This window comes from Artemia sp. Qi Xiang Cuo, chromosome 2, assembly GCF_049724085.1.
Source record: "Artemia sp. Qi Xiang Cuo chromosome 2, ASM4972408v1, whole genome shotgun sequence".
Lineage (NCBI taxonomy): Eukaryota > Metazoa > Arthropoda > Branchiopoda > Anostraca > Artemiidae > Artemia > Artemia sp. Qi Xiang Cuo.
The window spans coordinates 76112975-76140166 of record NC_142795.1 but is presented as its reverse complement, the minus strand read 5'-3'; the positions used below and the strand labels follow the sequence as shown (position 1 = coordinate 76140166).

At 34.2% G+C, this 27192-nt stretch overlaps 1 long non-coding RNA gene across 2 annotated transcripts in view; it reads left to right on the top strand.

Annotated features, from left to right (window-relative positions):
- Positions 1 to 27192, top strand: part of LOC148955626 (uncharacterized) — a 325352-nt gene that overhangs the window by 200776 nt on the left and 97384 nt on the right. Inside the window, exon 3 of one of the 2 annotated variants that reach the window (XR_016143728.1) lies at positions 14981 to 15115. The exons of the other annotated variant lie outside the window; for it this stretch is intronic. This is a non-coding gene — a long non-coding RNA (uncharacterized LOC148955626). Of the gene's footprint in view, positions 1 to 14980; positions 15116 to 27192 lie in introns of those variants that run through there. 2 annotated transcript variants of the gene reach the window in all.

Here is a 27192-nt window from a genome sequence, read left to right as displayed (position 1 = left end):
AAGTCAATACATCACTTGATGTCTTTTCTTATGCTTTTTTTGAAGTTCAAAATTGTTTCTAGGATAGTTCCATTTTCAGCCCTAAATGGGGCCACAAAATGCATGACTCACACACTTCTCATTTATTAATCTAAGAGTAAAAATTTGGTTAATGCATCCTCTACCCTTCCTAAAACCACACCGTCCTTTTCTCAAAACTGTATCTATAGCACCTCTAAGTTTAAAAAGACCATCATACAAAGTAATTTCCTTCCTATGGAAACCAGGCTAATGCCTCTGTATTTGCCACACTCACTTACGTCACCTTTTCTTATGAAAAGGCTCAATTACAGCTGGTAAAATTGCTAGAAACTTCCCCTTTTTCAAAAATCATATTCATAATTTTAAGTAATTTATCTCTAACTTTAAAACCACCATATTTAAAAAAAAGTTATTAACCACACTGTCGGAATTTGAGACCTTACTGTTTCTTAATCGTTTTATAAATGTCTCTAACTCTTCTTCGCAAAATAGACCTTCCTTCACATCCAAAGTCTCACAAACTTTTTCATTCTTTTCCAAATATTTTTCTATAGCTTTACCCCAGTTTAACACATTCTCAAAATGTTCAACCCGTTTCTCTTTAACACTTCCCTTCATATTAAATAAGAACTTAACATCTTAACTGGAACAAGTCCCAACTGACTACTTCCTCTCAATGTTTGAACATGCAAATACAACATTTGCTATTATACCGTCTGGCTATGTATTCAAGACCCTCGGTAATTGTATTAATAGCGTCCACTTCATACCATCTGAATTCATACTTTAGTGTATTCTCTACTTCCCTTAATTTTCTCTTATTCTTGTATGATCAATCACTAATATACGTCTCGTACAAACCCCTCCCCTTTTCTACCAAGCCTAAAGCGTATCCGATAATATTTCTAGCTGCCTTTCTAACTTGCATCCCTAGGACACCATCTGGTACTTCCTAAATATTCCATCCCTACTCTACATTGTCGAATCTTGGACTCTTCAGTTTAATATTCAACTGCTCCTACTAAGCTCTTTTCGACTTTTCATTTTGGAGTGTACCAACACCATGGCTTTCCGGAAAGTAAATACCCTACCTAAGTTTCAGTTTAAAATTAAGTCTGGAAGCTACTACATGGCGATCTTGAATTCTATCATCAATGACATCTCTCCTGTACACCCTAGTAACTTGCAGCAATCCTACCCCTTTTCCAGCAACAAGAGTCGACGTTTTCACAAGTAGTCTCAAGTCTATTACCTCCAACTCATTATATATTCATGCCTACAAATGTTATACTGCAATGGGGAGATCGACTATAATAGCTAGAAAGAGTTTAATCAGCCTAAAACAAACAAAACCCAGAAGAATTATTTATTAATCAGAATCCAGTGCAATGCTATGCCGTTGACTAGGCTGTAATTTCCTCAAGGGACACCACTTTTCAGGAAAACTCTGAACCCTCTTTTGAAGTCACGGTTCTGGTTAGGCAAACTAGTGAAAGATCCACCCTGACGCAACTATGAGGCCAGGCAAGCAAGGTACCCCATTCTGAGATAAGGACGGAGGAAGTAGATTAAGACAAAGCCAAAAGCCTATAACATTTAAGAGCACTGGAATGACTTATTGATAGGAGGATCTAATTCTAGTACTTTGGCATTATATTGAACCAATATTATTTCGGTGTTCGGACATTAACTACTACAAAAGACAAACTTTGTTCACGTTTGTTTAGACAATTTAGCAGTTGCCGAAGTGCCTGAGAAATATTTGATTCTCTTACAGAGAACTTAGAGAAGAAAGCTCAACTCACTTTCTTTTAATTCATTTGTCAAAACCTTAGCCAGAAATTATGTTTCTTATTGCAAATCGATCCTAGAGCTAAGACATTTCACACGGGAAGTGTGCATGCCAAAGTTACTTTTTCTGGCCTTGGTCTTTTCAAAACTGAATCTCCAAACTAAAACTGGTATTCGAAACAGCCATAATAGGCCCGTAACACAAGCAGATTATAAATTCTCTTTTATCTAGAACAAAGATATAACAAAGAAAAATTCATGACAAGCCGACCATGACACAAAAAAATTCAAAAGAATTAAGATTTGGCTAAGGCAGAGTGAACAGGATTTGAAACCAATTGAACTTTTCCATCAAAAATCTTTCTAAAACCAAACTATGTCTGCCTTTAAAAATTAAAGTAGAACATTTTCGCCTTTTTTTTAGGGGGGGGGGGGGGAAGATCTTATAAGCAAGAATGCTCTCAACGCATCTACCTTCTAAAATCAGAGAAGATATTATTTTATCCTGAGATTTTTTATGCGAGATTGTATGCAGGGATGTGCAAAAGGTGGAGAGACAGGTGTCTTCCAAGGAAATGTTTAGTTAAAAACAATCATTATTCATAGTTTTTACTAGTTTTGTTTTGTCTCACAAATTTTTATTGAGAAATACGTCTGAAACCCCGCTAAAGATCCTTTTCTGTTAATTAATTTAGGTTCAAAACACAGCAAACATAATCTGTTTCCTCTAACATAACATATTTAAACTAATATTATGATCTTCTAACGGAGCTTGAAACCCTTATCCAGATGATAAAAATTAGACTTCTGTTTAAGATCCAAAAGTAAAGACCGAAGCTCTTGCTCAGAATATCGAGAATACCCATAACAAGCAACAAGATAAACCTTTAAAGCCTTTTTTGCCTTTTTAAAACCTTTTGCCTTTTTTGGCGGTATAGTTGATAATAATACAATCTATATTTTAAGTTAATACCGTAGCACTGGCTGTTTGGGAAGATCCACACTTATACAGTCATTATTTTAGAGTTCCTTGACATCTTGAAACGAGAACACAAGGAAGTTATAATCAAAGTTAGTTGCTTTTTCTCCTAACTTATTAATACTAGAGTGATTCTACGAAAATGTGAACCTCCTCGATTGAGGTTCGAGGTTTTCATAAGAAAACACTTAATATAAAAGATAAAAGCGAAGAGTGAAGCTCTTAGTAGATTGGACTAGCGGAAAAGTGTGGCCAACTGTCTTCATCACAGACAGCTTGGGGATACGAAAAATTGGCGGTAGCCCTAGTAAATTCTTTTTAAGGAAATATATACAGTTGCATGGGTCTACGGGCTCTTTAACAAATTACATTCTGTAAATGAAAATGACAATAGAAAAACTACATGCTCACCTTAGCCAGCGCCCTCATAAGAGGTTCGTTATACTGCATACGACCGGCAGTATCAACAAGAACAACGTCACGCCTTGTATCTCGGGCATAATTAATGGCTTCAGCGGCAATTCCAGCAGCATCTTTACCTGTAAACGAAAAAAAAGAAAGAAAGAAAAAAACCTTTTAAAATTAAGTACTAAAAAGCAAGACTATCTCCTGTTTCCTTCTTGACGACTTGTTTAGTTACATTTCGCCATCTAAGGAAATTGTGTTTCTCATCCAAAGATGGCAATGTCATCTAAATACATTTAATATTATTTTCCGAAAGATTCTGAATTTCAAAAACGTTAGTGCTCTGCATTCTTAATTTCAGATATTATTTGCTGAAGAAGTTTTTAATCGAACAGAACATCGGTATAAATTGATATAGCAGAAATTATTTTAGAATTAGTTCATTTTTACGATCCAGTCACTTTAACAGTTTTATACTCTCCACCTTCTTATTGGAAAAGTTGTATCCAATCACCAATTTGGAGCCTTCACTCCGAAGGTTCTAAAGCCTATTGCATCATTTGCGTTTACAAATTTCATTTTGTATTTATAACACTGAAAAATGACATAAAATAAGAAATAAAATCCTAAATTGCTGAGATTTCCAGGAATTAATATAATTATATAAAAAATATTCAGTTTATTTTAATTGTTTTTTTCCAGTTATTTTGATGATTATTGTTATTTGTTTTTTATTTGTCGTTGATGTTCTTAAAAACTAAAGCACACTGTTCAAAATACATAAAGTTTTATATTATGTATATTTCTAGACATTATATTATGTCTAGTTATTTACTTATAGGAAACTGTTAAGCGGCATTTACATGTATGTCTAACAAGACTTTCAAGCTCACACTTCTTAGGCCAAACATCTATACTCACGCAGCTACTTTCCGCACGTAAAATTTGGCGCTTGGCTAGAACAAGTTGCAGCCAATAATTTAGTCCAAGGGCTTAGAACGTTCGGATTAGGATTTCAAAATCATTCAATACAGAAACTTCTTTTGCCTACATAGTTATTATTTGTCTAAGAATGTCATATAAATTTAAACCTGGTGAGGGTAAATACCTAAGTACACACCTTTCCAGATATCCATCGTTAGGTGTGAAAGTATAGCTTGACTTGCAGGTAGACGTTGCTTTATCAGATAAATCCAGTTTTCATAGCATAAGATTTGGAAATTCGATAGAAGAAAGCAGGCAGTGTAGATGGCCTACACAAAAGAACTTGCATTTAAAAATACATTACTGACTGCAGCGCTAACAACGAGAGACTTGAAACAAAAAAAAAGAAAAGAGAACAAGGGCAAAAAGTTGACAGATGAAAATATCTTGAGAACTTATGCTATGAGATTTGAAATATATTCGAAAATGGAAGACAACGATGCCATTTTTTTATAGCACTGCATTTGTTACTCCATACAGTCATAGAGCATAAGCCTAAAAACATAGGAAAACAGTTAAATAGACAGTGCAGAGCCTGGACTAGTCTTATAAAATTAAGCTATTTAGTGGCATTCCTTCGGAAGCAAAATCTTTATGGAGACGGAAAACTTGAATCCCAATAGCATTGGTTGACAAAATAATTTTTATTTCTCCTATAGGGTCCTTCTCACTTACTTTGTATGTTTACAATTGCGAGCAGATTTATATCAAGCAAGGAAATAATTCTTTAAATTTATAAGTAAAAGAGTTTCAAATTTCTGATTTTAACAAATCATTTGAACATTTTAGGATTTATTCTTTACTAATACGACTTTTTATAACGAAACCAAAATTGAATCAAAGTTTTTCTAATACACGTGGTTTGCGGGCGGTTATTTTTCATTTAATCTAATGGCAAAAAAAAAAAAAAAAAAAAAAAAAAAAAAATTTAATAGGGAGAATTTTTATTCGTATAAAACTTAATTTTGTCGTTTAAAAAATTCGTAGAAAATAAGGATTTTTAAAATAACCAAAATTGAGGTTCATTTTCTAAATTATATGTTTAGATATAGATTAAAGATCTTTAGATAAAGATCTATATAAATCCAAAGATAAAAAATAAAATTCAGTTCTAAACAGGATTTACCATATCCTTTTTCGTAAAGTTGTACTATATCTCTCCCATACTTCTTTTTGTGTATCTCATTTGAAGGGTGAACCGCGCAAAGATGATGAACATGAGTTCTCAACTGTTCCACGGCACCAGCACGGAATGTATCACAAGCAGCAATCAAAACACTAAACTCATTTTCCAATAGTCAGAAACATATCTATGAAAAAAAAAATCCATCAAATACTTTGAATATGCAACTAGGGAAAAAAGAGACAGGGAGATGTGGGGGAGATAAAGAGGGAGGACTGGGGAAAAAAATGAGAAGACTCAGGGGAGAGAGACAAAGGTGGGGGAGAGGGAGACAGAAAGAGAGAGGGGGAAAGAAAGCGAGAGAAAAGATAGAGGGAGAGAGAGGAAACACTACAACAGGATACACACACAAAAATCAATTTTTCGTAATTATTTTTACGAATTTTTAGAAATAAAAGTAATTTTTAGAAATAAAACAAGACGATGACATTACTGAGCCTTGAATAACCTCATTCACATTCTTTCTTCGAGCCTTTTTTGTGTATTGGGACTATTGCTGCCTTGCACCACTGCTGCGGGACGTGTCCAGTAGACCAGGTGGCTGATACAAGACTGTGGTATAGGTTGACAACACCTTCTGAACCAACATTTATCAGTTCAGCAGTGACACCGTCTGGCCCCAGAGCTTTGCCTCGCTTTAGGGATTCTATGGCCGCTTTGATCTCGCTTCTAAGTGGGGGTGGAGGGGGGTCTCGATCTATGATTGGGAAGGAGTTTAGGACATTTGGGTCGGTCATTACTTCAGGGTTCAGTTTCTCCTCAAAGTATTCCTTCCATCGTTCGAGCTTCATCTTGGCATCATTGATGTTGTTCCCTTGCTTGTCTAGGATTACGGGTGTTGAGGGATCTTTTTTGGAGGATAGCTCGCTGACGGTTTTGAAGAGCTTGTGGCTGTTACCTTTCATGAACTGGGTTTCACCGTCCTTGCACTTTTCGGCAATATGGTTGCAGAATGCCTTCCTGATTTCACGGTCAACTTTCCGTTTGAGATGTTTTGTAGGTATCTCGGCTGTTTCGGTCAGATTTGTTGTTATGTAGGCGTTTCTGGTCACATAATCGAATTATTTCATAAGTGATCCAAGGCTTTTCGTCTTCGACTTTTCTACTAAGGATGTCGCTTGCAGTCTCGAGGATTGCAGAGGTAGCATGTTCAGCCAAGCGATCGATCTCTTCGGGAGTTGCGAGCGGAGTGGATGTACTCAGGAAGCCACGGAATTTTGTAGACAGGCTAGAGTTGTATGTGGGGTCTCGGAGGAGTCCCGTTCGGAATCTTGGGATTTTTGTGGATTTTGGGAGACATTTTAACCTCAGCTTGAGTTTGGACATAAAGAGTGTGTAGTCCGAGTCAAAATCTCCACCGGGCAGTGAGACAGTGTCCATTACAGATGACTTTCAACGTTTGGATATCCGGACGTAGTCGATCATATTTTCGGTGACTCCATCAGGGGATCTCCATGTTACCTTTCGGCGGTGTCTGTGCTTAAAGGCGGTATTGGTGATATAGAGTTCAATGTCCCTGCAGAAGTCAATAAGCCGTTCTCCCCTTGCATTAAGACGGCCATGTCCCTGTGGGCCCATGACATTCTCTCGACCAGCATAGCAACTGCCAACTATCGCATTAAAGTCGCCCAACACGATAAGCATATCATTTTTGGGGATCTGGTCATTGACACTTTGTAGCTGAAAGTAGAATTGGTCGCACTCCTCTTCACTTCGGGCTGAATCCGGGGCATATATCTGGACGACTGAGAGATTTTTGATGGGCCCTTTCAGGCGGATGGTCGCTATTCTTTCCGATACAGGAGTGAAGGTCATTAATGACGTTTGGGCGGCCGGAGAGAGGATGAAGCCGACACCCTGCCGATGAACACCATCAGTACGTCCCGACAGTAGGAAAGTGGTTCCAAGGATGTTTTCATCTCCGATTCGAGGAAGGTGCGTTTCATACAAACCGACTAAATCCCACTTGTATCTATCAATCTCTTTCAACACCAGATCCATTTTGCCAGGCTTAGCTAAAGTCCGAGTATTTAGTGTACCAATATTGAGAGTGCTTTTCGCCAATATTAAACTCTCATCTCGTCTGGGAGTCGTCCTAGGCCTATGATGGTCGTCGGCTTCCCCGTACGCGGTAGCAAATTCATCATCATTATTCACACTTATCAAATCGCAAAGGTCGTCGGTGTCCCCGGACGCGGTAGCACTTCTACTTTGATCTTTTGAGCCTGTGTTCATATTTTGGAAAGATATGATTTCTTGGCTGATTCATTGACTCGCCTTTCTCGCCTTGGCTCGCCTTTCAAACAATGTTTTCTTTAAGCATTGCGACCCATCGAAAACCAGACAGAGAGCATTGAAATATTGATTTTTTATTATTATTTTTTCAAGAAATGTGATTAAATAAACAATTTTTTCAAAACTAAAAGTAGGAAGTAACCTTGAAACTTAAAACAGTATCAAAACTCTATCCAAAGTAGTATCCAAACTCTTGTTTGTAGAGAAACTATATGCGTCTTGAACAATTTTAAAAAGAACTAATAAATTAAACTGAAAATTTGACGTATAATGATATTAATTGCTGAAAGCTCATCAGTTCAAAATTTCAATATAATTTTAATGTTTATTTTCAATAGAAATGAAAATTTTGAAATAAAACTGGTTTTCAGTAAAGCGCCATTGACGCAGTAGGTTTTAGACTTTTATAGTGAGGGAAGGAGGCGATCACTCGAAGTCTTGTTTGTAGTGATTTTTGTTCGTTTCAAGCTTGATTTGCATATTCAATTTAAGTTTCACTCGTTATGTAAGGGTAACAACGCCTTGGCATTGCTCAATAGAACTGAACGCTAGGAGTTCCTATCTTAATTTTTATAAGTTGGCTATTTTTTCGTGTATTTTTTAATTACCTTATTTTTTAATGTTTATATACTATTAATTTACTTGACATACATTTTTTTTTCGCCTTTCAAACAATGTTTTCTTTAAGCATTGCGACCCATCGAAAACCAGACAGAGAGCATTGAAATATTGATTTTTTATTTTTTCAAGAAATGTGATTAAATAAACAATTTTTCAAAACTAAAAGTAGGAAGTAACCTTGAAACTTAAAACAGTATCAAAACTCTATCCAAAGCAGTATCCAAACTCTTGTTTGTAGAGAAACTATATGCGTCTTGAACAAGTTTAAAAAGAACTAATAAATTAAACTGAAAATTTGACGTATAATGATATTAATTGCTGAAAGCCCATCAGTTCAAAATTTCAATATAATTCTAATGTTTATTTTCAATAGAAATGAAAATTTTGACATAAAACTGGTTTTCAGTAAAGCGCCATTGACGCAATAGGCTTTAGACTTTTACAGTGAGAGATGGAGACGATGCCTTAACTCTTGTTTGTAGTGATTTTTGTTCGTTTCAAGCTTGATTTGCATATTCAATTTAAGTTTCACTCGTTATGTAAGGGGAACAATGCCTTGGCATTGCTCAATAGAACTAAACGCTAGGAGTTCCTATGTTAATTTTCATAAGTTGGCTATTTTTTCATGTATTTTTTAATTACCTTATTTTTAATGTTTATATACTATTAATTTACTTGACATACATTTTTTTTTTTTTTCGCTTTTCAAACAATGTTTTCTATTAAGCATTTCGACACATCGAAAACCAGACAAAGAGCATTGAAATATAGATTTTATTTTTTTTTCAAGAAATGTGATTAATTAAATAATTTTTCAAAACTAAAAGAAGGAAGTAACCTTGAAACTTAAAACAGTATCAAAACTATCCAAAGCAGTATCCAAACTCTTGTTTGTAGAGAAACTATATGCGTCTTGAACAAGTTTAAAAAGAACTAATAAATTAAACTGAAAATTTGATATATAATGATATTAATTGCTGAAAGCCCATCAGTTGAAAATTTCAATATAATTCTAATGTTTGTTTTCAATAGAAATGAAAATTTTGTCATAAAACTGGTTTTCAGTAAAGCGCCATTGACGCAGTAGGTTTTTGAATTTTATAGTGAGAGAAGGAGGCGATACCCAAACTCTTGTTTGTAGTGATTTTTGTTCATTTTAAGCTTGATTTGCATATTCAATTTAAGTTTCACTCGTTATATAAGAGGAACAACGCCTTGGCATTGCTCAATAGAACTAAACGCTAGGAGTTCTTATCTTAGTTTTCATAAGTTGGCTGTTGCTTTATGTATTTTTTTAATTACCTTATTTTTTAATGTTTATACACAATTAATTTACTTGACATACATTTTTTTTATCGCTTTTCAAATAATGTTTTCTTTAAGAATTGCGACACGTGGAAAACCAGACAAAGATCATTTAAATATTGATTATTTTTTTTTGTTTCAATAAATTTTATTAAATAAACAATTTTTTCAAAACTAAAAGTAGGAAGTAACCTTGAAACTTAAAACACACTGTAATTATTTCGTATGCAATGGGAACTGTCACCTCTTAAACTCCCCGCTCATTAAGCTAAAGTTTTTTAGTGCTTTGAAAAACCTACTTTTTCTAATTCAATGGCTCTTTTGTTTCCGTAAGTCTTCTCAAAGAATTTAGGGGAAAAAAGTTAAACTTCAGAGTAAAGAGCAAGGAGTCAAGAAGAAGGCAGTCCCCCTCTCATAAGGAGCAATATCTGTTCCTTTTAGGTTTCGAAGCTGATCCTTACATATGAAAAAAAAACTAGTTAAAAAAAAAATAATTTCTGATTGTTTTTCAAATCATGCAGAGGCCTAAACAAAATAAAATGTTGGGTAGAAGCCCCTTAAACACCTGTTTTATAGTTGTAAAAAAGTATTTGTCAATAGATATAAATTGATCAGTACTACCCTACTTTTTCAGTTTTTCTACTTAAGAATTAAAATATTGGATTGTAATTTAAACTTTTGACATTATTTGAATATAGTGTCAAAATTTGCAATGAATTGTATTTTGCTCAATTTGTCGATATTAATATATCTGCTGCAAAATTTCGGATGGAGATTTCCTGGCGGGGTTCCTGGCCGACCTTTTCCATCTCTATGCCGCTAAGTATGGGAATATAGTATTTTATGCTGTATACAGAAAGATTGTAATTAATTCCGACTCCCTCCCCTATCTTTTTCTACATTTGATGGCCCATGGAGAGTTAGCAGTTTGGGTGTTAAATTGTGCTCTTTTATGCATCTGTCCCCAACCTTGCCTACATAATGAATTTCCCCGTTCATGATAGCTGATACGCAATTACACAACGCTAAAGGCTAGTTAAAGAAAGTTAATCAATTTAATTCAATCCAGTACTTCCGCTAAACGGCATTACTTCCTCTGCTAAGAATCATTTAACTTTTTTTTTTTTTTTTGGTACTTTTAAATCGATCAGCCTCTCCGAATTTTAAATTGATCACGAATTGATACGCTTTAGAGCAAAGTCGCAGCTTGGTGCCTTAAAATGGCAGAAGACAACACTTTCCCCTGGCACCATCTCTATGGTGACTTGAAAAGAACTTTAATTTACATTCTGATAAGTTCCCTCCAAATTCTCTAGGACCTTTGATTTCATACGAGCATCTGTTGGAAAAGAAAAACAAAAATGAATAAACATCCATCCGCCGTTTTCCTTCTGGAAAACAAGTTTGTAAAGTTTCACATAATGTAGATTCCAGCTTGAAACCTCAAGGGTAGGGTTCTCTATAATCTATATCTATATAATCTACAATAATAAAGCAATTTCTGCTAAAATTGCTTGATTTTGCGATCACCCTTAAGAATCAAACAAAAACAAGTAATCATAGATCCACAACTTTTCTTCTGGAAAACAAAATATAAAATTCCACATTTTGTAGATTGGAGTTTGAAACCTCTACAGTAGATCTGTTGCATGGTTAAATAAAAAAAAAAGTTGTTTTTAACTGAAAGTAAGGAGCGACGTTAAAACTTGAAACGAACAGAAATTATTTCGCATATAAAAGGGGCTGTCCCCTCCTCAGCGCCTCACTCTTTACGCTAAAGTTTTTTATTGTTTAAAAAAATAGAGTTGTGAGAATGTCAAACTTTAGCGTAAAGAGCGAGGCGTTGAGGAGGGTACAGCCCCTTTCATATACGGAATAATTTCTGTTCGTTTTAAATTTTGACGTCGTTCCTTACTTTCTGTTAAAAAACTTTTTTTTTATTCAATTTTTGAACGTTTTTGAATTAATGTAGGTTTTGTTATTGTCTCACCGTACATGAATAACTGAAACACAATCTGAACATTAATTTTGCTTTTATATAGTATATTAGCTTTCTTAACGCTTGTTTAGTTTTATTTACCTAAGTTTTTATGAGTAGTAAATATAAGTAGGCTAGCTTACGGATTAACTTACGTAACGACCTTCTTTATTCTTCTTTTTTTGATACGCATATTATAGGGTTTGAACCCTAGCCAATACATTGCTCTTTAAGCAAAGGTTCGAATTTCGTTCAAATTCTTTAAAAATGACCCCTTAATCACGAAGGCCTTTAATTAGAACAAATAGCACTTGTGAAAGTACTGAAAAATCTTTGGGTTAAAGAGCAAGATGTTGGCTAGGAGGTAAACTCAATCATATGCGTAATATTTTTTGTTTGTTTTAAGTTTTCATGTTGCTCCTTAATTTCAGTTGAAAAACTTGTTTTACTCTGTCTCACAACTTTATTTTTTAAAACAATAAAAAACTTTAGCGTAAAGAGCGAGGCGTTGAGGAGGGCACAGCCTCTTTCATATACGGAATAATTTCTGTTCGTTTTAAGATTTAATGTCGCTCCTTACTTTCATTTTCCAAAACTTTTCTTTTTTTTTATTTAAAGGGTGCTAAACGGGAGTTTTGGGGGGGGGGCCGCCCCCCAACAGGGGCTCTTAATACCTGTACGGTTTAATGGTAGAACGGGTAACTCCGCCTCTTTAACTCTGTATAAAAAGTATTTTTTTTAAAATACTTTATTGACGGGTGTGTATAGTTTATTACTTATTATTGCTTGACTAACTGTTAGCTGATCGTGTCAGGAGTTAAAGTTGGGGGCTGCCGCCCCCAAACCCTCCGCTCTTGAACATTCTTGTGTTAAGGCTTTTAATTCCTGAATACTCAAATCACGTCGTACAGGGTGCCTCCTAATCCCTGTACGTTTTAAGGTTCGAACTTGTGACTCAGCCTCTTTAACAGCCCCCCAACTGTGCCTCCTAATCCCTGTACGTTTTAAGGGTTGACCTTGTAACTCAGCCTCTTTAACTCTTTAGAAAACGTGTTTTTTTTTCAAATAATTTATGCATGAAGAGAGAAGACTTCCAAAATGTGGTGCACAATCAGTTGCACCTCCTAATCCCTGTACGTTTTAAGGTTCGAACTTGTGACTCAGCCTCTTTAACAGCCCCCCAACTGTGCCTCCTAATCCCTGTACGTTTTAAGGGTCGACCTTGTAACTCAGCCTCTTTAACTCTTTAGAAAACGTAATTTTTTTCAAATAATTTAAAAAAGAAACTGAGTTTCTTTTTTAAAGTTTAAATTCAATATATAAAAAATTTGCTCTGACTGTGACTCGAACCCGGGTTTTCCACCTGACAGTCTGGAGTATCAAACGCTGGACTAAAAAGACACAATTGTAATTTTTTTTTAGTAAATGTAATCTATGTTTGACGCACGCAAATTCCCACAAAACTTGATATTTGGTTTTTAGTAAACAGAAAAAGAGTAATCAGATGGAGCTGAAATTTCAATGATGAACTCCCAGGCCTTAGAGTACATTATCCTCAGAATTTCAGCCTGATCAGACAACGTAAAAGGGGGGTTGTGGTGGGAAAAATTAACATGAGCTATTATGGGAAAACGAGGTTTTTAGTAAATGTAAATTCGGGGGATAAATTTTTCGGTATGAAAATATCAAAAGGCCCTAAGAGGTCAAATTCTGCTTCGAATGAGTCCTCATTCACCCGGATCAATTGCAAACTGTGGCTTGTAGGCGTGGATAAGAAAAAAAAGAACTGCTGACTTTTAAGTGGCGTTATTTGTTTTTTTGAAAACAGGGAAAGAGTGATGTGAGTAAGCTTAAATTTCGAGGATAAGCTTCCAGGCTTTAGTAATGATTAACCTATAAATTTCAATCGGACAATTGTAAAGGGGGGCTGTGGTGGGAGGGTCGAAATTTCCAGCCCAGTTTACCCCAGGAAGATAAAGTCGGAAGAGGATGAAATTTTGCAAGTTTTTTAGTTTGAGCTTGGGCTACAAAATGCAATTACCGCCGTCTCTCTGTAACCTCTAGGACCTGAAATCGCTTAACATTGTGGTGGGTCGCCTCTTTATAGAGGCACAAGTGTGCCTCCTTGACTCCATATATAAAAAATCATTGAGTTTAATGCTACCCATTAAAAGTTACGAGTCTGAGAAAATTTGCCAAATTTTATACAAAGTGGGAAACAAAACATCCCCAAAAAGTCGAATGGTCTTAATTAAAATCACATCTTCAGATTCCGTATATCAGAGAATCCTCTGCAATAGGATTCTCTGATATACGGAATCTGAAGATGTGATTCCAAGCATCTACATAAAAATGTGGAATTTTGCATTTTTTGCCAGAAGAAAGATCACGTGTGTTTATTTGTTGTTGTTTTTTTATGTTAAAGTTACGCAATTTGCCCATTGTTCACACATACTATCAGTTATTGGGAAATATAAAAAAATTCCTATGGGCCATATATTAAAGTTGCTGCGGTTAATAATCTCATAGATGGATATGGGTCTCGGTCGGGTGGTGCCGCCTCACGGTGGTCATTGCCTCGATCAGACAATTCATTGGATCCTTCGGGGTGCTCTTAACCGAGTGTCCTGGGTGGCCGATACATTCACTTTAAACAAACTAGAGTGCTTAAAGCAGGTGCACCGTGCCTGAAGATCACAGCTTGGAATTATGGATTTTTTTACGGGGAATATTTCAGAGGAAATTTTATACCGAGGGTGAGGTAAGGAAGGAGATCACAGATGTGTGTTTATAGCTTGTTTTTTTTTTATATTAAAGTTATGTGATTTCCCCGTTGTTCACATATACAATCAGTTATTGGGAAATATATAGAAATTGTTTGGGGCCTATTTTCTCGGCTAAAGGATATTTTTTACTTTCCCAAGGGGGGGGTAAGGAAGAGGATTTCCTGGTATGATTTGAAAAACGGTTATCAATTAAATTTTCAAAAAAATGCATTTTTCGACTGAAATTGAGGACCAACATTAAAACTTAAAACGAACAGAAATTATTCTGTACCTTCGCTCTTCACGCTTAATTTTGACTTTATCACGTTTTTTAAGAAAGACGGCTCAAACACAAAATTTGAGTTTGAATGAGCAATATGTTCAAATAACTTCAAGATTTTAGCATAAAGAGCGAAGGTTGAGGAAGAGATATCCCTCCCCCTTATATACGGAATAATTTCAGGTAATTTTAAGTTCAAATGGTGCTCCTTACTTTCAGGTTTAAAATAAAATGTTTTTCAAATTAAATTAAAAATGAAACGAACGAAAATTACTTGGATTCTAAGGTAACTTTAGTGAAAAAAGACTTACATATTTAGAACTAGAATATAAAACTACATCTTTACGTGAATAATTCTTTTGTAAAATATTAGTTTTAGGATTTTGCTTATACGAATGGGGTCACACTTGGCTATTTATAAGCAACAGGATTCATTGTGAATTTGAGTTTTGCAGCCACCGACCAAGGAGCGTCAATAGACTCAAGGATAAGTTGATTCATTTTATTAGTCTACCAAGCTTAATAAGTTCGCTAAAATATTTCGTTATTTTTCGTTCTTGTCAGCATTAATATTTATAAATCCTTAATCCATTACTTTTTTCTAATTAGCTTATGACTTAAAACAAAGATTTAAGAGAGAAAAATTCAAGTTACGTGGGTGGAAATCTGAGAGGAACTACGTGACTTCTCATATAATTTAATTTTCTTTTTTTGTCATCCGTAGAAGTATAAAAATTCAAATTCGATGTAATTCTTAGTCATTTCTTATCGGTAAAACAATGGATACACTCATTGCTGCCATATTACTTAGCATCCTAGCGGGTAAGTGCTTAATAGATTTTTCTTGTGTTGGCCCATATTTTTTAAAGAAGGGGGAAAGCGTGACTTCACGTATGCACAGGTTTGGCTTTAATGGATAGGGGACAGGCGGTTTCCTTTAAGTATTTCAAAGAGTATGAAAAAGTTGCTGACACTGTCATCATTAGATTAGTTTTTTCCGTAAGAATATTAGCACAAAAATTGAATAGTTTGTGGGTTAAAAGTGCAAAATGTACACCATTAATTTCAAAATTTCTTATAACTCTAAAGCAAAGCTTTGAGTGGTGGTGCCACATGTAATAGACTTGTATTATTTACAGTAATTTCAACCCCAAAAAAATATTATTTCCCTAATATTGATTAACATTTTATATAAAATTACATTTGACATTAAATTTATATAAAACATTTTATATAAAATTTTGACTGACATTTATATCTAAACAGGAATACTTTTACAACGAGCCATCTAGAAATAGATCAGCACAATGTTCGTTGAAAGTTTAAATTAATCATTTACTCAAATTTCAATTCTTTTTTGGTTTCACTTATTTATTGATAGTGATTCATGTTCGTTTTGCACTTGAATTACAATTTGACTTTATTCCCGCTAGTGCTAGGTTTAATGTAGGTTTTTTCTTTGAAAAAAAGTTTATTAGGAAAAACAAGTTTCTGAAATTAATTGAGACCGGTATGAAGAGATTGTTGGTCCCAAGTCACCTTTTCATCAAATATAAGTAAGGAGGGCAGTGGTTAATATCCTGACATGCACAATTCATATAAATATTTCCATAAATTCCAAATTGTGCTCAAATTAGTGAGGTCTTTAATAATAATTTTAATAATAATTTCATTTCTGATCGTTTTTTAGTTAATGCAGCTTTTATTTTGGCTCGCCGGCATTGAATAAGTAAACAAAATTTGCATAAAAAATTTAATTTTCTTTTGCTAAATGGCTGTCTCTAAATTTGGTTCTGACGTAATTTACAAATTAACTTACGTAATGAACTTCTATATTCGTATATTTTTCTTCTGGCAAAAAATACACAGTTGCAGATTTTTGCAGATATGAGCTTGAAACACTTTTAAGGGATGTTTCCCCCCTCTTTAAAAAATCAGGTAAATTTTCTCAGGCTCGTAGCCTTTGATGAGTAATACTAAACTTAATAAAATTCATATATTTAGAATCAGCATTATTAGCCAATTCTTTTTATACATTTATTGACATAAAATTTCCGTTTTTAAAAGTTTCTTTTAATATTGAGCCGTTTAGCTTTTTTTTTTTATTGTTTTTTTTTTATTACGTATTTGTTATTATTTATATGAGGGGGTTCTGACCTTATTCAATACCACACTATTTACGCTAAAATTTAAAAAAAAATTTAATTCACAAAAATCAGAATCACAAAGGCTTTTTAATTAGAATAGATAGCTCTTTTGAAAGCGCTAAAAAAAAATGTTGCGTAAAGAGCGAGGTATTGAATTGGGGGAGCCCCCCCTTATATACGTAATAATTTATGTTCATTTTAAGTTCTAATGTTGCTTCTTACTTTCAGTTGAAAAAACTGTTTTTTTTTATTTAATTTCTGATCGTTTTTTAAACAATGCTTGGAAATCTGGCGCCCCCTTCATAGAAATGTCCCTTGCCCCAAAGAAACATCATCCACGGAAATATTCTCCCGAGTAACCCCCTCCTCCAACCCCCCTATCAGAAATAAAATCCTTCCTGAAAAAATCTGTATACTTCCCAATAACCAATACAATATGTAAGCAATGGGCAAAGTTCATAACTTGCAGCCCTTCCCCTGGGAACTGTGGGGATTAAGTCATCGTAAAAGACATATTTATTAGATTTTCAACTATGTTGAACAAAGTGGCTATCTCAAAATTTTAATTGGGTGACTTTGAGAAAAAAATCAGTGTGGGAGGGGGCCTAGTTGCCCTCCATTTTTTTTGGTCAATTAAAAAGGGCGATATAACTGTTAATTTCGGTTCCAATGAGCCCTCTTATGATATTCTAGGACCACTGGGTAAATACGATTACCCCTGGGTAAAAAAAAAAAAAAACAAATAAACACGCACCCGTGATCTTTCTTCTTGCAAAAAAGGCTAAATTACACATTTTTGTAGATAAGATCTTGAAACCTTTACAGTAGGGTGCTCTGATACTCTGAATATGATGGTGTGAATTTCATTAAGGTTATATAAGTTTTAGGGGGTCTTTCCCCCTTTTTCCGAAAATCAGCCAAATTTTCACAGGCAGGTAACTTTTGATGGGTAATATTAAACTTGATGAAACTTATATATATGAAATTAGAATTAAAATTTGATTCTTTTGATGTATCTATTGGTACCAAAATTCTGTTTTTTAGAGTTTCGGTTACCATTGAGCCGGGTCGCTCCTTACTTACAGTTCGTTACCACGAACTATTTGATCGCAAAATCAAGCAATTTTACCAAAAATTGCTTTATTATTATAGATTATATAGATAAAGATTATAAAGAACCCTACCCTTGAGGTTTCAAGCTGGAATCTACATTATTTGGAACTTTACAAATTTGTTTTCCAGAAGGAAAACGGCGGATGCATGTTTATTTATTTTTGTTTTTCTTTTCCAACGGATGCTCGTATGAAATCAAAGGTCCTAGAGAATTTGGAGGGAACTTATCAGAATGTAAATTAAAGTTCTTTTCAAGTCACCATAGAGATTGTGCCAGGGGAAAGTGTTGTCTTCTGCCATTTTAAGGCACCAAGCTGCAACTTTGCTCCAAAGAGGACCAATTCGTGATCAATTTAAAATTCGGAGAGGCTGATTGATTTAAAAGTACCGAAAAAAAATATGTTAGATGATTCTCAGCAGAGGAAGTAATGCCGTTTAGCGGGAGAACTGGATTGAATTAAATTGATTAACTTTCTTTAACTACCTTTTAGCGGTGTATAATTGTGTATCATCTATCATGAACGAGGAAATTCGTTGCGTGGGCAAGGTTGGGGACAGATACATAAAAGAGCACAATTTAACACCCAAACTGCTGACTCTCCATGGGCCATCAAATGTAGAAAGAGATAGGGGAGGGAGTCGGAATTAATTACAATCTTTCTGTATACAGCATAAAATACTATATTCCCATACTTAGCGGCATAGAGATGGAAAAGGTCAGCCAGGGACCCCGCCAGGAAATCTCCATCCGAAATTTTGCAGCAGATATATTAATATCGACAAATTGAGCAAAATATAATTCATTGCAAATTTTGACACTATATTCAAATAATGTCAAAAGTTTAAATTACAATCCAATATTTTAATTCTTAAGTAGAAAAACTGAAAAAGTAGGGCAGTACTAATTAATTTACATTTATTGACAAATACTTTTTTACAACTATAAAACAGGTGTTTAAGGGGATTATACCCAACATTTTACTTTGGTTAGGCTTCTGTATGATTTGGAAAAAAATAAGAAATTAATTTTTTTTTAAACTAGTTTATTTTTTTCAACTTAATGTAAGGATCTGCTTCGAAACCTAAAAGGAACGGAAATTGCAAAATCATATCGTTCGTTACCACGAACTGTTTGATCGCAAAATCTAGCAATTTTGCCAAAAATTGCTTTATTATTAGAGATTATATAGATATAGATTATAAAGAACCCTACCCTTGAGGTTTCAAGCTGGAATCTACATTATTTGGAACTTTACAAACTTGTTTTCCAGAAGGAAAATGGCGGATGGATGTTTATACATTTTTGTTTTTCTTTTCCAACGGATGCTCGTATCAAATCAAAGGTCCTAGAGAATTTGGAGGGAACTTATCAGAATGTAAATTAAAGTTCTATTCAAGTCACCATAGAGATGGTGCCAGAGGAAAGTGTTGTCTTCTGCCATTTTAAGGCACCAAGCTGCAGCTTTGCTCCAAAGAGGACCAATTCGTGATCAATTTAAAATTCGGAGAGGCTGATCGATTTAAAAGTACCGAAAAAAAAAATGTTAAATGATTCTTAGCAGAGGAAGTAATGCCGTTTAGCGGAAGTACTGGATTGAATTAAATTGATTAACTTTCTTTAAATAGCCTTTAGTGTTGTATAAGTGCGTATCAGCTATCATGAACGAGGAAATTCGTTGCGTGGGCAAGGTTGGGGACAGATGCATAAAAGAGCACAATTTAACACCCAAACTGCTAACTCTCCATGGGCCATCAAATGTAGAAAGAGATAGGGAGAGGGAGTAAGGATTAATTTCAATCTTTGTATATACAGCATAAAATGCTATAGTCCCATACTTAGTGGCATAGAGATGGAAAAGGTCGGCCAGGAACCCCGCCAGGAAATCTCCGTCCGAAATTTTGCAGCAGATATATTAATATGGACAAATTGAGCAAAATATAATTCATTGCAAATTTTGACACTATATTCAAATAATGTCAAAAGTTTAAATTAAAATCCAATATTTTAATTCTTAAGTAGAAAAACTGAAAAAGTAGGGTGGTACTAATCAATTTATATCAATTGACGCATACTTTTTTACAACTATAAAACGGGTGTTTAAGGGGATTATACCCAACAGTTTATTTTGATTAGGCTGCTGCATGATTTTAAAAACAATAAGAAATTCTTTTTTTTTAAACTATTTTATTTTTTTCAACTTAATGTAAGGATCAGCTTCGAAACCTAAAAGGAACAGAAATTGCTCCTTATGAGAGGGAGACTGCCTTCTCCTTGACTCCTTGCTCTTTACTCTGAAGTTTAACTGTTTTCCCCTAAATTCTTTGAGAAGACTTACGGAAACACAAGAGCCATTGAATTAGAAAAAGTAGGTTTTTCAAAGCACTAAAAAACTTTAGCTTAATGAGCGAGGAGTTGAAGAGGAGACAGTTCCCATTACATAAAAAATAATTACAGTTTGTTTTAAGTTTCAAGGTTACTTCCTGCTTTTAGTTTTGAAAAAATTGTTTATTTAATCACATTTCATAAAAAAAAAAATCAATATTTCAATGCTCTCTGTATGGTTTTAGATGTGTCGCAATGCTTAAAGAAAACATTATTTGAAAGGCGAAAAAAAAATGTATGTCAAGTAAATTAATTGTATATAAACATTAAAAATAAGGTAATTAAAAAAATTCACGAAACAATAGCCAACTTATGAAAATTAAGATAGGAACTCCTAGCGTTCAGTTCTATTGAGCAATGCCAAGGCGTTGTTCCCCTTACATAACGAGTGAAACTTAAATTGAATATGCAAATCCAGCTTGAAACGAATAAAAATCACTACAAACAAGACTTCGGGTATCGCCTCCTTCTCTCACTGTAAAACTCTCGCTTGATGTAAAGTTACTCCCCCCCCCCCGCGGATACCCCCTACCCCCCGATAATCCCCTTCGATGGGGAATCGAGTCCATAAATAAATAAAAAATAATGCACTGATTCGTAAACACAGACATCAATATTTTCAAACGAAAATAACCTGTTTACTATTTTCTTTAAATAATATTTTATTGATATATAATATCAATATAATAATAATATATAATAATATATATTGACGACTAAACAATATATTTTAAATAGGTGTATAGATATAACTAAAAATATCCGACAACATTGATCCAGAACGTAAAATGTAAAAGCACCCCCTTTCCTTATTTAAATTCTTTGCAGCACTGACTAGTGTAAAATTAGAGAAACTTTTCCTAAAACTCTTGGCATAGGAAAAAACCGTCTTAGAAATTTTTTGCCAAATATGTTCTCACAAGTTCAGACAAAGAAAAATTCCGTAACGGTAGTCGAGTTTCAGCAGTCTATTACGTAGTAGCATTTCTCCTGTTGTCAACGCCAACGCAATTGGAAAACAGGATGTGAAATTAAAAAAATTATTTTTTATTACGAATTACAGTTTAAATTTTTGGACAATTAGCTGAAATAATTCTGGATATGTCTATTTAAATCAATTTTGAAACAAAAAACTAAAAAGGTTTATGTTTTTTTGTGGAAGGAAAAAGAATTGGAGGGTTAGTTGAATTTTAGGGAAAAAGTGACATAAATAACGTAAAAATGCTTTGGGAAAAGGAAACTATTGGGACATTTTATTCATTTTTCTGTAATAAAGGGGACAAAAGTTCTTTTGTATATCGAAGTAACGCAGCGAATGGGGGACAAAACAGGGATGGGCTCAGAAACAGATCGAGGCGGCCGTAATCTGGATGGGGAGTGACGCTTGGGGAAAATACTTGCCGTCCGAGGGTTTGTTATGGCATTTTTTGCAAAACGGAGGCACAAATTATTTCTTCGTCTCGCGAGGATAAAAATGACGTAAGTTACCATTGAGCCGGGTCGCTCCTTACTTACAGTTCGTTACCACGAACTGTTTGATCGCAAAATCAAGCAATTTTACCAAAAATTGCTTTATTATTATAGATTATATAGATAAAGATTATAGAGAACTGACGTAAAATTTCGACTGTGTTAACCTCGGATACGGGTAGATAAAAAACGCGGTCTTCTCTTGGTGCACACTTCATATATTTTTGTTAGAAAAGGTAAAGAAAATTATAATATTATGTTGGATGGAAGGGAAAATGTGGGAAATTGGAAAAAATTTTAGAGGAAGGGAGGGGCGAGAATTCTTAAAGTACTTGTGTATGCATTTGAGTTGTTTTTTTTTTCAATTTTATTTTGTTTTTTTTTTTTTAATATTAATTTTTTTAATCGGTTCAGTTTTTTTTCTGACATAGCCCTCATACGTTTTACCAATAATATTTATACATACATAGTATACTCAGTAATTAAAAATTGTATTTTTTTGATTATAAAAATATAACTCACTATAAAAAAAATGCTTATGAAGGCACAGTCATGAAACCCTCTCTCTTAGAATAATTTTCCAACTCTCGTAATTTGCGGTTTATTTGATATAAAAGCCTTTTATCGGCATTTTCAGGAATAAACCTGTTATGTTGAGTATTCATCTAATGGCCTAAACTCTTAGATCTGGTTTTTTTGACATTGCTGTCTGGGATTTCGGTTTTTTATTGCTTCTTGCCTACACGTGCATTACCCAGACTTCTATCAGACAGTTCGATTTTTTTTTACCTTAGAATCATTCTCAAGGACCAAGTTAGTAGCATGCAGAAAATTGAATGTGATAGTTGTCGGACTAATATGGAAAAAAAAACACATATTTTTAGACTAATTTGGCAAACAAACAATCTACCAAGTTTTTATTCAAGATGACTAGAATATATTGGCTGCAACACATGCGGCTTCGCCTTATGACATTTACTTGAATACTCACTGTCTATGGTAAAACTCATGTCGGCTCTTCGGCTACTGTGTTGGGCCTTTTCGATTTAAAATCGGGATAATACTTTTCTAATGTACTTAAGAAATTTAATGATAGGCCTATAAGCAAATCAGGAGTGCGGATTACTATTGTCGGTTCTAAAAAAAAAAAAAAAAAAAAAAAAAAAAAACAAAAAAGAGTAATATAATATAGATACCATAATATTACCAGGTAAACAAAATACCTACAGGTCGGTGGGATTACCATTTGCTAATTTTGGTGCTAAATCGGGAACGAGACGCCGTGTGCGCACCTGTGCTGGTCTCTGGGGGCTTGTAGTTGTAGGAAGGAGGGGGGAGATGCGAGCCACTTCCCCAACTTTTTGGCATTCGGTAAAATTTTCACCGAAGGCGAAACTTTTGGCCTAAATTTAGAAAAATCGGCCGAAATTTAGCAACATCCTTGATTTCCTTTTCAATCTGAAATCGAGATAATACTTTTCTAATGTACTTAAGAAATTTAATGATAGGTGTATACGCAAATCAGGGGTGCAGATTGCTATTGTCGGTACTAAACAAAAAAAAAGAAAAAAAAAGTAATACGCTATAATATAGATACCATAATATTACCCGGTAAACAATAGACCTACAGGTCGGCGGGATTATTAAATGCTAATTTTGGTGCTAAATTGGGATCGAGAAGCATCATGCGCACCTGTGCTGGTCTCGGGTGGCGAGTAGTAGCAGGAGTAATATCGGTGTTCAGTAAGGTTAGGAAATTAATTTAGACAGCATAAGAATTTCTTCCTGTTTATATAGAAGGAACATAGGGGTCCATCATTTTTATTTTCCTAACTCCCCCAACGCCACAAGATCCAGAAGTTTAGAGTCACAAGAAGTACAAAAAATCTGACCAGCGAATGATGGGGGGCTTGAAGCCACATTAATTTTATAGTTTTTCATGAGAGGTCCTTCAGATCCATGTGGAGGGGCAATCTATTCCCCAACTTGGGGGGAATAACTTCAATATATTTGAAGAGATTCCTTTGGGTCGTAAATTATCAATAATGTAACCACTATATTACATGCAGGTCGATCCTATTGTGCTGTCGGTTTTCTAATTTTATCTCCCACGAGTACCGTGATTAAACGCCAATCCTCATCTTAGACGCCTTTGCAGCTGTGTAAATACGAAAGCAAAAAAAAAAATTTTAAACAAGAAAAACGGGTTTTAATTTTCTATAAAGCAGTGAAATACTGTATTTCACTGCTTTATAGAAAATTAAAACCCGTTTTTCTTGTTTAAATTTTTTTTTTTTTTTTTAATGTAAAAGCAGTGTGGTATAATAAATTATTTACGTCTAGCCTACGGGTGGCAAAAAAACAATTCAATTTTATTATTTTTGAATTTAGCAAAAAAACATGCCAATATAATTACACAACAAAAGTTTTTAGAAAAGTGCAAAGTAAATAAACTAATTCCAAAATCGTTTCGTTTTAATTATCATTTAAATACATATAATGAAGAAAAGCACACGAGAAAGGTAAATTTACTAAACTTAAACCATGTGCTGAATTTTTTTTATGTATTTCACTGCTTTATAGAAAATTAAAACCCGATTTTCGTGTTTAAAAATTTATTTTTTTTTTTTTATGGAAATTCAGTGTGGTGTAAGAAATTATTTACTTCTAGCCTACGGGTGGCAAAAGACAAATTCAATTTTATTATTTTTTAATTTAGCAAAAAAACATGCCAATATAATTACACAACAAAAGTTTTTAGAAAAGTGCAATGTAAATAAACTAATTCCAAAATCGTTTCGTTTTAATTATCATTTAAATACATATAATGAAGAAAATCACAAGAGAAAGGTAAATTTAATAAACTTAAACCATGTGCTGAATTTTTTTTATGTATTTCACTGCTTTATAGAAAATTAAAACCCGTTTTTCTTGTTTAAAATTTTTTTTTTTGTTTTTAATGGAAAAGCAGTGTGGTCTAAGAAATTAAATACGAAAGGCGTTATGTCACATATCACTCAAAAATAAGTTCTATATCGGCTAGATTAGATCAGGCACACCCAATCGATCGGTTTAATCAGAATGCATGTATCCCCTTTCGTACTCAAGATATTCCTAAATTTATAGTCCACTCAAAACGCGTTATAACCAAACTTTCACCAGTTTTGCTGACCAAAATACGTAAAGTGAACGGCTTTTCTAAAGCCACCAAGTTTGTCACACAAGTCCCACCAGGAGATGGCCAAACAGGCAAGAGTGGAGCTGGAGAGAGATATGGAGGCAAATTTTCCAAACCAGTTGTTTGCTTCTCCTGACATTTTGGAAAACGTCATTTAACGCCTTCCGTGTTTCTACAGCCATTTGAATTCCTCAATGAGGAAACTGCTACCCTGATCTTTTAGTGATCGACCTCGGTCATTACAGTAGGTAGTAAGAACCTACTGTTTATTTTAAATTTGAATGCTCATTTTGAGCTAGAATGTATATGTTACAATGAATATCCGAAATCTGGTCAATGTCGACCGTCGCCGGTGAATGTCCAAAATTATTTTTACTGTGCGTGAATTACATTAAATAAAAAAAAAACAAGTTTTTAAAAATGAAATTAAGGAGCGACAATAAAACATAAAACGACCAGAAATGATTCTATATGTGAAAGGGGCTGTCCCCTCCTCAACGCTTCGCTCTTTATGCTAAAGTTTTTTACTTTTTAAAAAAATAAAGTTATGATACAAACTCAAACTTTAGCGTAAAGAGCGAGGCATTGAGGAGGGGACAGCCCCTTTCATATACGGAATAATTTCTGTTCGTTTTAAGTTTTAATGTCGCTCCTTACTTTCAGTTTAAAAAGTTTGTTTTTTTTATTTAATCACCCTTAAGAATCAAACAAAAACAAGTAAACATACATCCCCAACTTTTCTTCTTGACAACAAAATATAAAATTCCACATTTTGTAGATTGGAGTTTTAAACCTATACGGTAGCGATCTCTTTTATGATTAGATAAAAAAAAACAAGTTTTTTTTTAACTGAAAGTAAGGAACGACGATGAAACTGAAAACGCCCAGAAATTAGTCCGTATATGAATGGGGCTGTCCCCTCATCACCGACTCACTCTTTACTCTAATTTTTTTTATTTTTAAAAAAAATAGAGTTTTGAGAATGTTAAACTTTAGCGCAAAGAGTGAGGTGGTGTGGCGGGTACAGCCCCTGTCATATACGGACTAATTTCTGTTCGTTTCAAGTTTTGACGTCGCTCCTTACTTTCAGTTAAAAAAACTTGTTTTTTTTTTATTCAATTTTTGAACGTCTTTGAATTAATGTAGGTTTTGATTTTGGCTCACCGTACATGAATAACTAAAAATAAATCTGCATATTAATTTAATTTTATTTGGTTAAATGGTTTTCTCGAAACTTGTTTAATTTTATTTACGAACGTTTTTATTAGTAATAAATATACGTAACTTACGAATTAACTTACGTAACGAACTTCTATATTCATATATTTTTGATACGTATATTAGAGGGTTTAAACCTTAGCCAATACATTGCTCTTTAAGCTAAGGTTCGAATTTCGTTCCAATTCTTTAAAAATGACCCCTTAATCACGAAGGCCTTTAATTAGAATAAATAGCACTTGTGAAAGTACTAAAAAATCTTTGGCTTAAAGAGCAAGGTGTTGACTAGGGGGTAAACCCAATCATATACGTAATATTTTCTGTTCGTTTTAAGTTTTGATGGTGCTCCTTAATTTCAGTTGAAAAACTTGTTTTTTTTATTTAATTTCTTATTTTTTTTAAAATAATGCTGGTAAACCCGGTGCCCCTTCCTAACAATGCCCCTACCCGCACGAAAACTTCCGTCATGGAAAGATCCTCCTACATAACCCCCCACCCACCCACCCTCCCCCCACACCTCAGAAAAAACCCTCAGTAAACCGCTGCTTGAATACCAATAACCAATACAAAAGTTTAACAGTTGGTAAAGTTAATAATTTTAATCCCAACCCAAGGGGACTTCGGGGGATTAAGTCGTCCTAAAAGACATAGTTATTATATTTTCTACGATGCTGAACAAAATGACTATCTCGTAATTTTGATCGGATGACGTTGGGAAAAAAATGAGCGTAGGAGGAGGCCTCGTTGCCCTCCATTTTCTGGTCACTTTAAAAGGGCACTAGAACTATTAATTTCTGTTCCAATGAGCACTTCCACGATATTCTTGGAGCACTTGTTCAATACGATCACTCCTGGAAAAAAAAACAAATAAGCCCGCATCCGTGATCGTTCTTCTGGATAAAAATGCAAATTCCACATTTTTGTCGATAGGAGCTTGAAACCTCTGCGGTAGGGTTCTCTGATACGCTGAATATGATGGTGTGATTTTCATTAAGGTTCTGTAATTTTTAGAGGGTCTTTCCCCTTTTTTTCGAAAATCAGCCAAATATTCTCAGGCGCTTAACTTTTGATAAGTA